General features: G+C 37.9%; 1 long non-coding RNA gene across 1 annotated transcript; it reads right to left on the reverse strand.

Moving 5' to 3' along the window:
* Nucleotides 1–5018: 5018 nt before the first annotated feature.
* LOC140845467 (uncharacterized) lies at nucleotides 5019–10800 on the reverse strand. Its single transcript, XR_012124238.1, has 2 exons — nucleotides 6894–10800; nucleotides 5019–6496 (listed from the first exon to the last, which is right to left on the reverse strand). It is a non-coding gene; the product is annotated as an uncharacterized lncRNA (long non-coding RNA).
* Nucleotides 10801–15166: the final 4366 nt, after the last annotated feature.

The following is a 15166-nucleotide window of genomic DNA, read 5'->3' on the forward strand; positions in this document are numbered from 1 at the left end:
TCATAGAGAAGACAAAGAGACTCAAGTCTCAGTGGAAGTTGAGGAGAGAAAGACTGTGTTAACCATTAGAGAATCAACAACTTTGAATGAGGAAGATGAACTTGGGTCGATTCTGTTTATTTATTTAGCATACTTATATAAAAATATATAATTAGAGCAAAGTTGTCAAAGGGATGGAGTATTGCAATTGGAAAGGTGATAAAACAAGACCAGAGACACAGTAGGACTGGAAGGAAGCCCTTAGGTTGAGATATCTGAGCACTTAGGTGTCTGGGCCTGTACCTCCACCAAAAGTAAGCTTGAGAGATGCTCAAGATATTTTTTCTTATATATCTTCTGATATGCAAAAGAAAGGAGTTGATTTCCTGACCCAAAGGGTGGTAGTCTGAAACCTCTATTCATATTTTCATTCAACAAATCTTACACCTAGCTTTGTCTCCCTTTTAAACTACGAGTCCTATAACAGGAGTGCCTGAGACCCTTCTTCATTAACTATACTCAATCAGTTGCTCTTTTCAAACTGAAAATGGTAAGTATATGCATCAACTTGACAACTATAGTTACTCAATAAATTTGGGTGGGTGGAAGTAAGGGTGAAGGGTAAAAATAAAAACATGAAACTCAATCTGTAACTGCATAAACTCATTCTGTTCTGAATGTTTTAAATTCCAAGGCAAGACTGGTAAAACATCTCTATCTATAATGTATTCTCTTGTGCACAAGATTTAACACTGTATTCTCTATTACAAAGACAATGGTAATGGCAGGCATGGAATTGAAGAGTTGGACAGCCTGGATATGAAGCTTCTCTACACTGTAGTTAGCTGTGTGACAATGATGAGTTAACTTTTCTTAACCTTCATTTCCTATATAGGTTATGTAAAATAATGTTATGTAAAATCCTATGTAAAATAACCTATATAGGTTATGTAAAATCCTACGTAAAATAACGATAGTGACACCTTTATCAGGTTGAAGTTTCTTTCTTTTCCAAGTTTGTTGAGAGTTTTATTATGAATAGGTATTGGATTTTGTCAAATGCATTTTCTGAATCTATTAAGATGAACATGTGGGTTTTTTGCTTTATTCTGTTAATATGGCAAGATATATTAATTGCTTTTTAGATGTTAAACCAACCTTGCATTCCCAGGTCATTCTTTTAATGTCTATCTTGTTACACTAAGTCATTCTTCACTTTTTCCTATTAAGATTACTTTTTATGAGCAAGTAACTGGGGTTCCTCTAAAATTGAGATTAAGAGGCATATGATATGGCATTTTTAGGAATACCCCAGGATCCAGATAAGTAAATATTATGTTGCCATAGTGATAATAGGGTCATCATTTTTCCCAGGATGGCTTGACAACTAATATTTTTTAAACAGCTCCTCTAGTATTTAGCAATGATCCTATAATGCCCATGAAGATTTTACAGAAATGCTGATGAAGTAGTATGGTCTAGTTATTAAAGGTACAGTCTCTGCAGCAGGTTCCCTAGATACAAATTTTAGCACTTCCTTGCTGTGTGACTTTGGACAAGTTACTTAAATTCTTTGAGCTTTAGATTCCTCATTTCTGAAACCTAATGCCTGTAAAATGGGGCAATAATACAACTTACTCCAAAGCTTTGTTGGGAAGATTACTAATAAATGTATGTAAAACATGTAGCCCAGTACCTGGCATGCAGAACTCAATAAACAGTAGCAATTCTTGACTAAGTTCACCTGAGCTTTAGACAGGTTTCTTCTTGACTGTTGGGTCCCTGACCTGCTTTTTCTAGAGCATTTATTTTAGAAAATTGCAAGCATAAATCCAATCTAAAAGAGGTGTAAACTTAAAGGAGGTGTAAATCTTTTTCAGCCTAAGAATGTCTTTCTCAAGGATATAGAAGCCATCTCTTTGAAATGTAATGATCAAGAAATACAGCATCCTTATCTCCTACTCTCTGTGGGAAGGTAGGAGTCTAATCACAAAAAGCAACAATTACCAAACACAGATGGTCTAATGACATTGACTAACATCTCAAATAATGCCATCTAGTACTTTTCCACTGGCTTACCTCAGTGTTTAAAAACTCTCTTGCTCTTTGTTTCATGGAGTGTAGCTCACTCTCTCTCCTATTCCAATAGTCTTAAATAAAGTCTTCCTCACCTGCTTAGCCTACCCAGTGCAGTTTGTCTTACATTATGATGGTGATTACAAGGAGACAGGAATATGTTCTCCCTTTTGTGATTTCAGATGTAAAATTGAAGTCAATACCCACTGAAGAGGAAACTATATCTATGCTGCTTAAAAGGGAGGGGGCTAGGGAATGGGTGATAGAATGTTGATGTAAACTAACAAGCATTGTGGTTCAGTGAAAGTGTTGGTATTTTTGAGATCCTTTAGTTACATATTATAACTTAAAAGGAGACAACTAGTTAGCTTTATCCACTTAAAATATTGCTATATTGCTTCAAGATATTGCTATTGCTGTTGTTCCCTCTCTTTTAACTGCTTTCCCAACAGCCTTCAATAGTTTTAAAAGAATTATAAGGACAAAAAAGCTATGAGTCTGAAAGAACTTAGCATAACTGATGACCCAAAAGAAACACCACATACTAAACAGTGACTTAAATGCTAGATAAAATTGTGCCACTGTAGTATGTGTTTCCCTATGTGTTTCTCTGGGATTTTTTCTCCTCAATAATTATGTTTCAATAATAGTATCTTCCAAATAATATTCCTTAAATAAAGACCATTAGATTACAACATTAAATTTAGATAATTTGGAAATAGTCTTAAGCAGAGAAAAAATTAAACTATTGAAAGATAAAGTAAGACACTGAGTTTTTTGTTTCCTTCCTTCAGTGAAGGTAATATTTATTATTGCTCATCTTGATATAGTAAAGGTTTTCCAGTTAATGATTCATCCAGCCAAAGAAGGGTCATTTTCTCTTTGCTCAGTTCCATAGAGCTGGAGGAAGATTTTAGATTTAAAAAAGTAAGAATACAAATGTCATGCTGGAATCATTAAGCAGGAGCAGTTAGTCTTTTAATTTGCTTTGAGTACAACTATTTTTTTAAAAGTTTAAATCATACTACTTACAAATGATAAATAGCTTTGGGGATTAGGAAAAAGTAGACCTTTAAGCATTCTTCTTTATTTAGTCAAAAACAACTGGCTAACTCTCATCCTAGTTCTCTGAGGCATATTACCACCGAGTCTTGGAAAAACAAATTAGCATGACTGACCCATGAATCTCAGTGACCCTTACTGAGTGTAAATGTCTCTTCCAATCATGTTTCATCTAAGCCAAACACTGTATAGTACCAAAATAAGACCTGCTTTGTTTTTCTAAAACCCGTATTACTTTGTCATTGTGCTAATGTATTTGTGATTAAAGGTTGCTCCTTATTAGAACTATTCAGGAAGAAAGTAAGTCTAGAGTAATACAAATCAAAGCCTATTGTTTGCTGTGGAGTGATGAAATTTCTCTCTGAAATAATATTCTTCCCCTCCATCTACATTTTGGAAATAACAGGAATATTCGTAGATATGTAGCTCAGTCATTGTTGAATTATTACCCAGCAGGCTAAGTAAGGACTGAGGATAGTTAAAAAGCAGACAAACCAGAAATGACTGAAAAGTTTAACTGTGATGAATTTATGCTGCATTTCAAAATAAGAAAATATAGAAAGAAAGCTTTAATTTCAGTATTTATGTGAGAGTTATGACCTTTTGAAAAAATTAATTTTCTTTTGAATTACATATGGGATTGTCATCATAATCTTCTCAATATTTGGAGCTTTTAAAATTCTCCATCCAGCCCTGGATACAAAAACTCTAAACACAGAGGTTTAAAGGCATCAAAGATGAAAGCTAGTACACTTACAACTATTTATATTGCAAAAGCTTTGCCCTTCTGCAAGAACATGCAGTTTCCCAAACACTAACCTCTCTTTACAAGGTTATGCTTATTAGCTGGGATTTGTAGCTCAATAGCAACACTGTTCATCCTTGGTTCAATTCAGATTGTAATTTCTTTTTAAATTACCTGACCCTTATAATCATATGGTGAGTAGGTCTGATCATTCATCTTCCCGAGGCCAAGCACTTGGTCTGAACACAGAGTCACTTGTGTTTCTGAAGCCTCTCAGCATCATGATGATTGGGGTAAAAACTGTCAATTGAGAGAAGTTTGAAAGAAACCTTTCATACAATGTTTTCATTGTCTTGTTCTTTTTCTGGAACTAAAATTCCTGATTGGAAAAACAAAAGTCTTCCTAGATACAAGGATGAAGTTTTAAGAGATAGTCAGTGTTTCTAATTAAATGAGGAAGCTATCAACTATTTCATTTTCCCCACTGTCAGAATTTGCTGAATAAGATTTTGCTTTTTCTAAGGGCCCAGCTTTTGTTAAGCATTCAGCAAATTCTTATTGAATGAATGAATGGCTCTACTCAGCCCCATGTCTTTGTCCTGAAGCTGTATCATCTCTCATATTATTAAAATGCTGCATTAGCCTCTGGCTTCACATCCAGAGCACCTCATTCTATGTTTTCCGAATTGTATTACAGGTTGGAGGAGAGTAAATCCTGAGCTGGTTATTTAGCCAGGCCATCCCTGAACCAATCACTGAGGCAAAAGAAATGAGATTAGGCTGACTGATTACGTAAAGTAATACTCACCACCCCTGGAGTTAGAATAGAGTCAGTTCCACCCAAAGAATATGGCTGCTACCCAAGAGAGGAGAGAATATTCCAAAGTAAAATCTGGGACCATTAAAAAACCAACAAGGATAGCATGGGTGCTGGGTAGGCCACCAAGAAACATTGGCAATAAATTCCTATTTTCAATATGACTCAATGAAAAAATTGATGAATATAACAGTGTCAGAAATAATTTCTGATCTCTTAAGATTTAGAGAGAATCTCCTTTAAATTGTTTTTTTAAAAAAACTGAAAAGTTTTTGGTTACATTTGACACTGTTGGATTCCCCTGAGGAAGGCGCCGCCCCAAATCACTCACCAAAGACGTTTCTTGATGCAACAAGCAAGAGGAATTTATTCGGAAGCCAACTAGTTGGGGTCCAAGTCAGCCTGTCGCAGCAGGTCTCAACGAGGACCCCGAGCACACTAGGGCAGAAGGTTTTATAGTATTTTCAAAAGGGGTAAAATTTTCCATAATCACAATACAGAGTTTTTTCTATAGGCTCATAAATCTTTTGCTGGCGCCACATCCTGGGGTCTGATTAGATGAGATCACCTACGGAATGTCTAGGGTGGTTCTAGTAAGATAAGCTAGGTGTGTATGATTAACTGATTTACGGTTGGCTAACTAAAGGTCACTACAATTGACACAGGCTAACTAACTTGTTTTTCAAGATTCTAATGATTTTCCTTCTTCTGGGTTAGGGGGTGGTATTTAGGCCTTAAGATGGCTGTACTTATGCTAACTTTTGATTCTTCAGATCCTACATTTCCCCACTTCTCTTTTTGGGGCATTCCAATCATGGAATGTTTGTATCTTCTTGTGAGGTGAGTGAGTGGTATTGTTGCTTCAACATTAGTACATGAACAGCACTCACTCTTTCTCTAACAAAAGTTATCAACCGGTTTAATATGCAGGGTCTCAAAGTTAGGAGCAACACAAGGATGAGTAGGGGCCTAGCCAGAGTGGATATCAGGGTTGTAAACCACGGGGACCTAGTGAACTAAGATTCAAACAGTCCTTGGCCTGCTTCTCGCTCTCTCTTCCTCTGATCTAGCCTTTCTCTAAGTTTTGACATTGAATCTCTTACTATCCCGGAATGATCTGCATAAAAGCAGCATTCTTCTCTTAAAGCTGCACACAGTCCTCCTCCTTTTAGGAACAGCAGATCTAGCCCTCGTCTATTCTGTAAGACTACCTCAGAGAGGGAAGTCAGAGATTCTTCAAGTTTTGTAATGGATTGCTCTATGGTTTTTAGGTCTTCATCAATAGCAGTCCTTAGTCTTTCATAATGCTGGTTCCCTTGAACAATAGCGGCTGCCTCCGTTCCCACTCCAGCTGCGACTCTTATCTCTAACAACACGGCTAAGGTCAGCGAGACCGGCTCTCTCTTATATCTATGCTTAGGTTCAAATTCAGCTACGAATGAGAGATCATCATGATACATCAACCTGGGCACCAGCTGGACCATGATACAGAAATCACGGGAGGAGTTGAAGGCAGAAGTAGAGACACATGGGGTCACTCCAGTGTTACAAGCCCACTATCCCTCGGGAGGAGGGATTAAATACCTGTTTTTACCAGGGAAGGCTATGGGTATGGTCTCATTCTTTCTTCTACAGATAGAGACTCTAGCTGCTGCTAGGGAAGAGGGGTGATGACCGCTCTGGCTGCTTCATGCTGAGAAGGGGGCGCAGTAAAGGGTGCAGCTAGGTCTCCATCACTGGTCAGTTGAGAGGGCTTCAGAAGGCTGGCGCTTCTATTCTGGGTTTCATTTTTATTACTATTTGCAGTTTTGTGGCTTCTAGGCAAGATAAAACAAATTGTGTTATTAGGTCATGTAGCAACATCTGGAGTTGCATTTTTTATTCTGGAAGGAGGCTGCATTATTGAAACGATACTTCTCTCTAAAATCATTCTCATTTTTACTAGAAGTAACTAGGTTAAGAAAATAATTAACAGCTGGCTTGATTATTTGCACAGGTGCAGCAAGAAGAGCAATTGATTACACAGGCTCTTTTAAATATGCTTTGCTGGAACTTTTTGTAAGGAATTTCAGATTGAACTTTTAAAGGCCTCTTGAGGCCAGACAGCCAAGCCAGACTTGCCATCAGGCTTTGCCTGCAGTACCTGTAGATTTGGATGAATTCTTCTCTTCTCGAGGTCTCTGCACCTGCCAGGAAGTGACCTTCTTTACTCACCTGGTAAGGCTGCTGGGAACTCTGTAAGCAAGGTACCAGGCCAGTTCTTCCAAGGGGCTTTGTTGGCTTTATAAAGTCAATCTTAGTTCTTTAAAGTTGTTCACATCTGAGTTTATACACATGTCTCTCAGGTACGACATTCCAGTCAAAGCCCTGGTAGTATAACCAGTGTTCTTAAGTAGTCTTCTCACAAGGAAAGCAGATTCTTATTGAACTCGTGCAAATAAACATACTGCCATGGAATACAAAAACAGTCACTGAAAGTTTTTAAACTCTGGAGGGATCAAGTAGAGAGAAGGATGTTTCAATTCTGCTCATAAAGATAGTCATTTACTAAACTGTTGTCAGTTTAAGAGAACAAGGTTAAAACACTTTACCAGCAACATTTGAAACAAAAAGACACAAAATCATTTTCTTTAGTTTATGTAATCTTATGTAACTAATACCTGTTCTGCTGAAATCTAGTTCTTTACCAGTTTAGGGATAATACTATAAATGACAAAAGACTTACAAATGACAATGGTTAAAGATATGATGAGAGCTTACTGTAAAACAGTTGACATAAGGAAATTCTGATATTTCTGTAATACAAAACATTCAGTAACAAAGTTTAGCATCATTCTCTTTGACAGTGCTTTCTTGGTAAATAAATATATATATATCAGATAAATAAGCCAAATTAGTCAAATACTTTGTCTAGTGAGAAAAAATTCCTCTGACATGTTCCAGGGGCCCTCTGGAAAATATCAGAGTTAACTAGAGGTAAAAGCACCTTTTTGCATTTCATTTTTTTAGAACTATCATTACACATTTATTGTCTATATACTCAGCACAGTAAACGAGATATCTTAAAAAGTGGGGCAGCAGGGGAGACTGCTGCTGTCAATTTTTAAAGACAACATACAGAAAGTCAAACTAATTCTAGGTTACTAAGCATTCTTGAGAGAATGGTAGCAGATGGTAGATTCTTCTGCTTTCATCTTCAGGAGGGGAAAAAAGCTACAATAAGAATTCATATTTAGCTGAAAGAACTGTCTAAACTCAAGGCAGAGTATAATATTACCAGGCATACAAAAGACCTGTTAGAGATACATACAAAGAATGAATATGGCTATAGTCAAATTCAACTTAAAAGTTTAAGCAGAATCTCAAATTTAAATGTCTCTTTCTTTCACACAGATATTCAGATATGACCAGAAATATGCTTTGAGATGAAAGAGATCAGGCATTTTACTTTTTCATTTAGGGACTGAGAAATGATGACCTTTGGCTTACAATCAATAGCTTACAAACAGTGAAAATAATAAGAACATAACTCAGCATAAGTGTCTAAGACCAGATACAAAAAACAGAGAAAGTTCTTAAGTTTGCAGGTCTTCCCTGAAAGCTTCAAGAATGTTTTACTCTTTAATAGTAGATTCCCCCATGTTTTTTTTTTTTTTTAAACATACAGCATATAAATTAAACAAGAAGACCTGGTGGTTCTCAAAAAATCTATTACAACTTTTCTCAAAAGTGGTCACACGTTCGTCTATCTAAACCTTTACAGTGAAACCTGTTTTTCTGGGAGAAACATAATCTTGTCCAGATTCTACAGTTTAATAAATTTTGGTTTGTTAACTAAGTGCATTTAATCAGCTGAAAAAAGCTTTGTTACTATTCTGCTTAGGAATTCAATTTTTCAGGCCATGCAATCATTTTTAATAACAAAATATTTCAAAGGCAAATAAAGGTTATACAGTTGTTAACAAACTTTAGCTTTTAGTCCCTTTAACATTACGATTTCATGGCAACTCACTGAGACTTTAAGCATGAGAAACTGCTGTGATCTTTCAACATTAAGAGCAGACTAACAGTTAAAGAAAACTGTTTAACTGGAAACGAGATTTTAATTTTGCTGTGCACTTGATATCAAGACTCACTTGCTTTAATTTCACTAGGCATGACTATATCTGTAAGAATATAGTAATTTATTCTTCATTTGCCCCATGGTCCCAAGCACATAAGCCGGTGAGAATTATGCCTGGGCTTGCCTGCGGCTTGACTGGGTTTATCTCACTTTATCTCTAAACATCCTAACTCTCCCCCCAAAGCAACAGGCTGAGCTGATCTTCTACAACAAAAGGCACCACGCTGTTTTCTCTCTTTGTCTCTCTTTAAATAAATAGCTGTACTTTAGAACAAAGTTACTTTCTTTTATTACAAAACACATTCTTTAGCATGCAGAAGAGTTTTCATTTTTTATACTTTTTCTTATTAAAACATACATCTTTTAGCATAGAGAAATGTTTTTCTTTATTACTTTAAGTGGTTTTAATTAGAACTTAAAACCATTAGAAACTTTAACTTCTAGTGAACACTGAGAAGCAGGACACTGCAAACTGTCAAACTAACATTTTCTAGACCAACAAACTCACGAACACATTCTACAATTTCTGCAACCATGAGCTTCACAGCACAATCTCCCAGCAAACACAGAGCACATCTTCTCAACTTAACAAAACTCTAAGGCTTTAAGTTACTACAAAGATTCTCAGGCTGCAGGTAGGCATACACACTGCAACACACAATTTAAAAGGTGTTCACTTGCCACACTTATCCAGTTCACCTACCTGCAACAACTATGCTAGCCTACTCACAAGACCCCCACTGAACACTAGACAAAGCCAAGCTTCTAAGCATTCTATTCTTAAAAGATTTAGCAGATAACATGACTCAAATGACTCTAGGTAAACTCAGGCAGCGGACAACTACCAGGACATGCCCGCCTCAGGCAAACTCAAATTAGCATTAATGCTTAACACTTTTTTACCAGGTTTTCTGGAAGTTTTAGAACACTCAATTTTTACAAGCGCTTGTCTTTAAATCAATTTCATTAATACCATCCGGAGGTAGAAAGATATATTCATTTACACACTTAGGGGGTTGTCTGAGTCTGTCCCCTTGTCAGTATAACAATTATTAGGCACATGAAAGACACAAAAAACAGAGACACACACAGATTAGACACACAGCGGCCGCTTTTTGTTTTTTCTCAGATTTTCAAACAGAAACCGAAAGGAATCAGAGGGTTGATATTCCTGGCACCTGAAAATCAACCCTATCTCATCAGATTCACCTTGCCGGAAAAACAGACGGGAGGCTACCAGGCGTCCCTGGCCTCCCAACCTCCCCGAGGCGTCCCCCAGGGTTGCAGCCTGCGGTGCTCCTAGTACGTCTACCGACCGCAGTCTCGACCCCTTTACGGGATCGGGACAGCTGCCAGACAGTGGGTACCCCCTTTCAGAATTCTGACCGGTCTCACTGAAAAACAGAAAACAGAACACAGACAAACCAAGGCGCCACTAATCTTACCTCTTCCTCCAAGAGCGACTTCGGGAGTGAAGCGGGGTGAGCGCATGATCCCGGACGAGCCCCCAAATGTTGGATTCCCCTGAGGAAGGCGCCGCCCCAAATCACTCACCAAAGACGTTTCTTGATGCAACAAGCAAGAGGAATTTATTCGGAAGCCAACTAGTTGGGGTCCAAGTCAGCCTGTCGCAGCAGGTCTCAACGAGGACCCCGAGCACACTAGGGCAGAAGGTTTTATAGTATTTTCAAAAGGGGTAAAATTTTCCATAATCACAATACAGAGTTTTTTCTATAGGCTCATAAATCTTTTGCTGGCGCCACATCCTGGGGTCTGATTAGATGAGATCACCTACGGAATGTCTAGGGTGGTTCTAGTAAGATAAGCTAGGTGTGTATGATTAACTGATTTACGGTTGGCTAACTAAAGGTCACTACAATTGACACAGGCTAACTAACTTGTTTTTCAAGATTCTAATGATTTTCCTTCTTCTGGGTTAGGGGGTGGTATTTAGGCCTTAAGATGGCTGTACTTATGCTAACTTTTGATTCTTCAGATCCTACAACACCATGCTCTTGTTTTTAAGGAAGGGCCCCTAAGATAATATGCCACCTATTACTCAATGGAAAGACTTGTAGACTTTAAATAGACATTGATTAACTGGCTGGCCTTGTTTATTGCTTAAACAGTTAACAATGCTTTTTCCAGAGACGTTTCAAATAAAAAGTGGTTGACTTTATGTAGATTATGGTTTATATTTTTGCATGTTTTTAAAGAAATATTTTGCTAATCAAAGGTCATAAAAACATTCTTCTAACATTTTTTCTAAATCTTTTATGCGTGCTTGAGGAAAGCATGCATTTTCTCATTTTTGGATGCATGGTCATTTATGTGTTAATTAAATCAATTTGGTTTATTGTGTTCTTCTGAATTATTTTTTGTTGCTTGAGCTAGAACTTGAGGGTATATGAAGTACAGTATAATAGGTTTCTTCATTTTTCCTTTCAGTTCTATTAATTTTGTGTTCTACTTTGTTTAGAACAATTTAGAATTTTTATTGCTGCCTCTTTAGTTGAAACCTTTATCATTTTTAGATTTTTTATCCCTATTAAGGCTTTTTACCTTAGTATTTATAAGGGCTAATATTGATATAGCTACCCTAACTTGGTATATTTGCTTATGTTATTTTTCCTAATCCTACTTTTTGCCTTTCTCTATCCTTGTGCTTCCTGTCTGTTGTAAAATGCATATATTGAAATATGTAGCTTTCTTTTATCTCATGTGGTAGGCCATTTATATTGTAACTGTTGATCCACCATGCTTTCCATTTCTTTGCTTTTTTGAATATGTCATTCCATTCTCTCCTGGCTTGAAAGGTTTCTCTTGAGAAATCTGCCAACAGTCTTATGAGGGTTCACCTGTATGTAAATTTTTTCTTTTCTCTTAATGTTAAAATTCCTCATTTTTGACTTTTAACAATTTAATTATAACGTGTCTAGCTGTAGCCCTATTCAGATTCAACCTACTTGCAATCTTTTGGGCTTCACCGATCTTGATGTCCCCAGATTTCCCTCTCCAGGTTTGGGAAGTTTTCAGCCAGTATTGTTTTAAATATACTTTCTGTCACTTTCTCTTCTCTGGGAATTCCAATAATGTAAATATTGCTTCTTTCCATGTGTCCCGTAATTCCCATTGGGTTTGTTTACTCTTTTTCATTCTTTATTTTTGTTCTTCCAACTGGGTAATTTCAAATGTCCTATCCTCCAGCTCAGATTCTTTCTTCTTCACGGTTGAGTCTACTTTTGAAACTCTCAATTGGATTATTTAGTTACTGTATTTTCAACTCTAGGATTTTTGTTTTTTTCTGTTGTTGTTGGTTTTTTTTTTTTTTTTGGTTGCTATTTCCTTTTGAACTTCTTGTTTTGTTTGTGCACTGTTTTCTTAATTTTATTGAGTGGTCTGTGTTTTTTTGTTTTTTGTATTTCACTACACTTCTTTAAGAAGTTTATTCTGAATTCTTTGACTGTTTGTAGACCTCCTTTTTCTTTAGGTTCAGTTATTGGAGCTTTATTTGTTTCCTTTGGGGGTGTCATATTTACCTAATTTTTTCTGGTTCTTGACTCCTTACATTGGTATTTGCACATCTGGGTAATTGTGTTCCTCTTCCAGATTTACAAGTCGGCTTTTGCAGAGAAAGTTCCCCATCATTAGCTCAGTTTGCATTTCTGGGTGTGTCTGCTGATAGGGTGGGGCCTATTATGGTCTATTTTGGGGTGAGGCAAGTGATGGACTTCTGAGGAACAGGACTGGTGGTGAGGGTGGGGGAGCTGCCACTGTCTGAGAACAGCTGGATGGGGCTGCTGGCTTCGCTCCCTACACAAGGCAATCTGTAAGATGGGCTCCACAGTTGCTTGGATTCCCTGCTCAGGCTTACTTGATGGTTGGGGCTGGGTACTACATTCAGTAATAAATGGGGCCATGAATTGGGTTCTCTACCCTGGCAGGACAACAGGATGGGACCCAGGGCCTGTACACCTCATTGTTTCAGATTCTGGATCAAACCAAAGTGTGCACTGAGTTCCCTGGTCGGGTGAGGCCACTGGTTTTGCTTTGCAGGTAGGGGAAGCCACTGGGCTGTGCTCTCTAAGTGCTACCATATATAGGGCTATTGAGTGGGATATGTAGCTTCCCATGTGCTCCACTTAGGTTCCCTGGTCAAACAGGCTGAAGGCTGTATTTAGTGACGAGCAGAGCTATGAATTCGATTCACTGCCCAAGATACAATGGGAGAAGTATCTCTAAAGTCAGTAAAGCTCTCTGTTGTCTTAACTCAAGCCAACTTGCATCATAACTTAGCTGACTAATCAGGGCCACTGGCTTTGCTCTGCAAACCATCAGCTTTGTCTGCCCATCTCTCAGCTCAAGTGTCACTGGGCTGCGTGGCTTCCAGGAGTTGCTGCCAGCCCTTCTATTCAGATGGGACCCAAAGATACCCCACAGTGGGTGGGGCTCTGAGTCCGCTCCTTGCCCACACATGGGCCGCTAGGGCTGACAAAACTCTTCCTTGGAGGATCCAAATCAAGCAGATCTGCACCCTGTCACGTTCCCTGGTCAGAGTGCACCCAATTTGGTGCTGCACATGATCAACGCCACCAACTGGGATTATTATCTGGCATATAGATACGAACTCTGTCTGCCAAGATCCGTGTGCTGGTTGTTGCAAGCCTCTTCCCACTTCTCTCTCATAGATTCCCAGGGGTTGAGCCCCATGGATTCTCCTGCCGTCCCCAGGGTATCAGACCAGAGTAGGGCCTCCAGCAAGCAACCTGCAATGCTGTCCTCCCCTCTCAGGATCTCTTCTCCTACTGGAGGAAACAGAGGCTCAGGGGAGACCTCTGCACATGGTGCTGCACTGGAGGAGCAATGCAGTCAACATGCAGCCACTTCTCCGATGCTTCTAATGTTGTCTGTTCTGTTCTACGTGGTGTAGAGGGGAGCTTCAGCCTCACCCCAGGTTCTAGGATTCTCTCAGTGGCGTCTCGCTCTTCAATTTGTTAGTTGTTCTCTTGTGAAAGGGAGCGAAGCTGGGAACAACCTATGCCACCATCTTGGTCTCATCACTCCTCTTTTTTTTTTTTTGTCTATTTCCCTTTTATTGTATTTTTTGGTCTCTCAAAGTTGAGATTTTTTTAGGTTTTTTTTCTTATTTCAAAATTGTTTTTTCTATTGGTTTGGAAATTATACTTTGCTGTTGTTCTTTAATGGTTATCCTTGAAAATTTACAATGAATACTTAGGTCAATAAAGCCTGAAGTTATCCAGGATCTTAACTCCCATATGAGAGTACAAGGTTCTTGGGACACTCACACCGATTTCCAAATGCGCCCTCCCACCTTCCCCCTATACATATTTCCTGGCTTACACACCATTTTGCTCTTCTTTGAATCCCACAAAACATTTTTTAGTAGAGGCAGTGTTTACTTACACTTCCTACATGACTAACAGTTTCTTAGCTACTTATTCCCTTCCTGCATCTCAGACCTTCCTTCCAGTCATTTTTCTCTACCCTAAAATTCATCCTTATTCTTTGACTGAAAGCCTATTGGTCCTAAGATTTCCCTTTGAATATAACAAAGGGAATATGTCTTTATTTTGCTCTTGTTCTTGAAAGATGATTTCACTGGGCGTTCATTCTAGGTTGACGGTTACTTTTCACTTAGCACTCTGAAGATGTTTTCGTACTCTTTTGGCTTCAGTTTTTTGTATTGAAATGTCTCCTATCAGCTTGTCATTCTGTTGCAGGTGGGTGTTTAGTTATTTTGACTACTTGTAAGATCTTTTTGTCTTTGGTCTGGTTTCCTTATAAGGAAATTACTTGGGTCTCCTTTTACTTAACCTGCTTGATGTGTGTCTTGTTTCTTCTATATGTGGATTAACATTTTTGATTGGTTCTGAAAATTTTTCGGCAATCTTCATTTTTTTCTATTCTCCATCCTGGAGACTCCAGTTAGACACAAACTAGATCTCATTCTATCCTTCAGGTCTCATAATTTGTCATTCACATTTTCTATCTCCTTACTACAGTATGTGAGGTGCTCAGTTATTCCTTTAGCTGTGACTAATCTGCTCGTAAACCATTCATTTAGTTCTGTATTTCAATAACTCTATTTCATACTTAAGGTTGTTTGGTTCTTTTCAATATCTGCCTTTTCGTTTTACATATCTTATTACGTATTTATTTTAATTCATAGTTATTTCTTTAAGCATTTCATATTATTCCATTTCTGTTAATTCTAGTATCTTAATTCCTTGAGTCTATTAATCTTCTGTGTCTCAGCAAAATGGCTTATTTCCTGGTGTGTTTGATTAATTAATCTAGAAGCATTAATTAGGGAGGCTTTCCTTCAGAGAATAGTTTCATTCCC

The sequence above is a fragment of the Manis javanica genome, chromosome 13 (assembly GCF_040802235.1).
Source record: "Manis javanica isolate MJ-LG chromosome 13, MJ_LKY, whole genome shotgun sequence".
In the NCBI taxonomy this organism is placed as follows: Eukaryota; Metazoa; Chordata; class Mammalia; order Pholidota; family Manidae; genus Manis; species Manis javanica.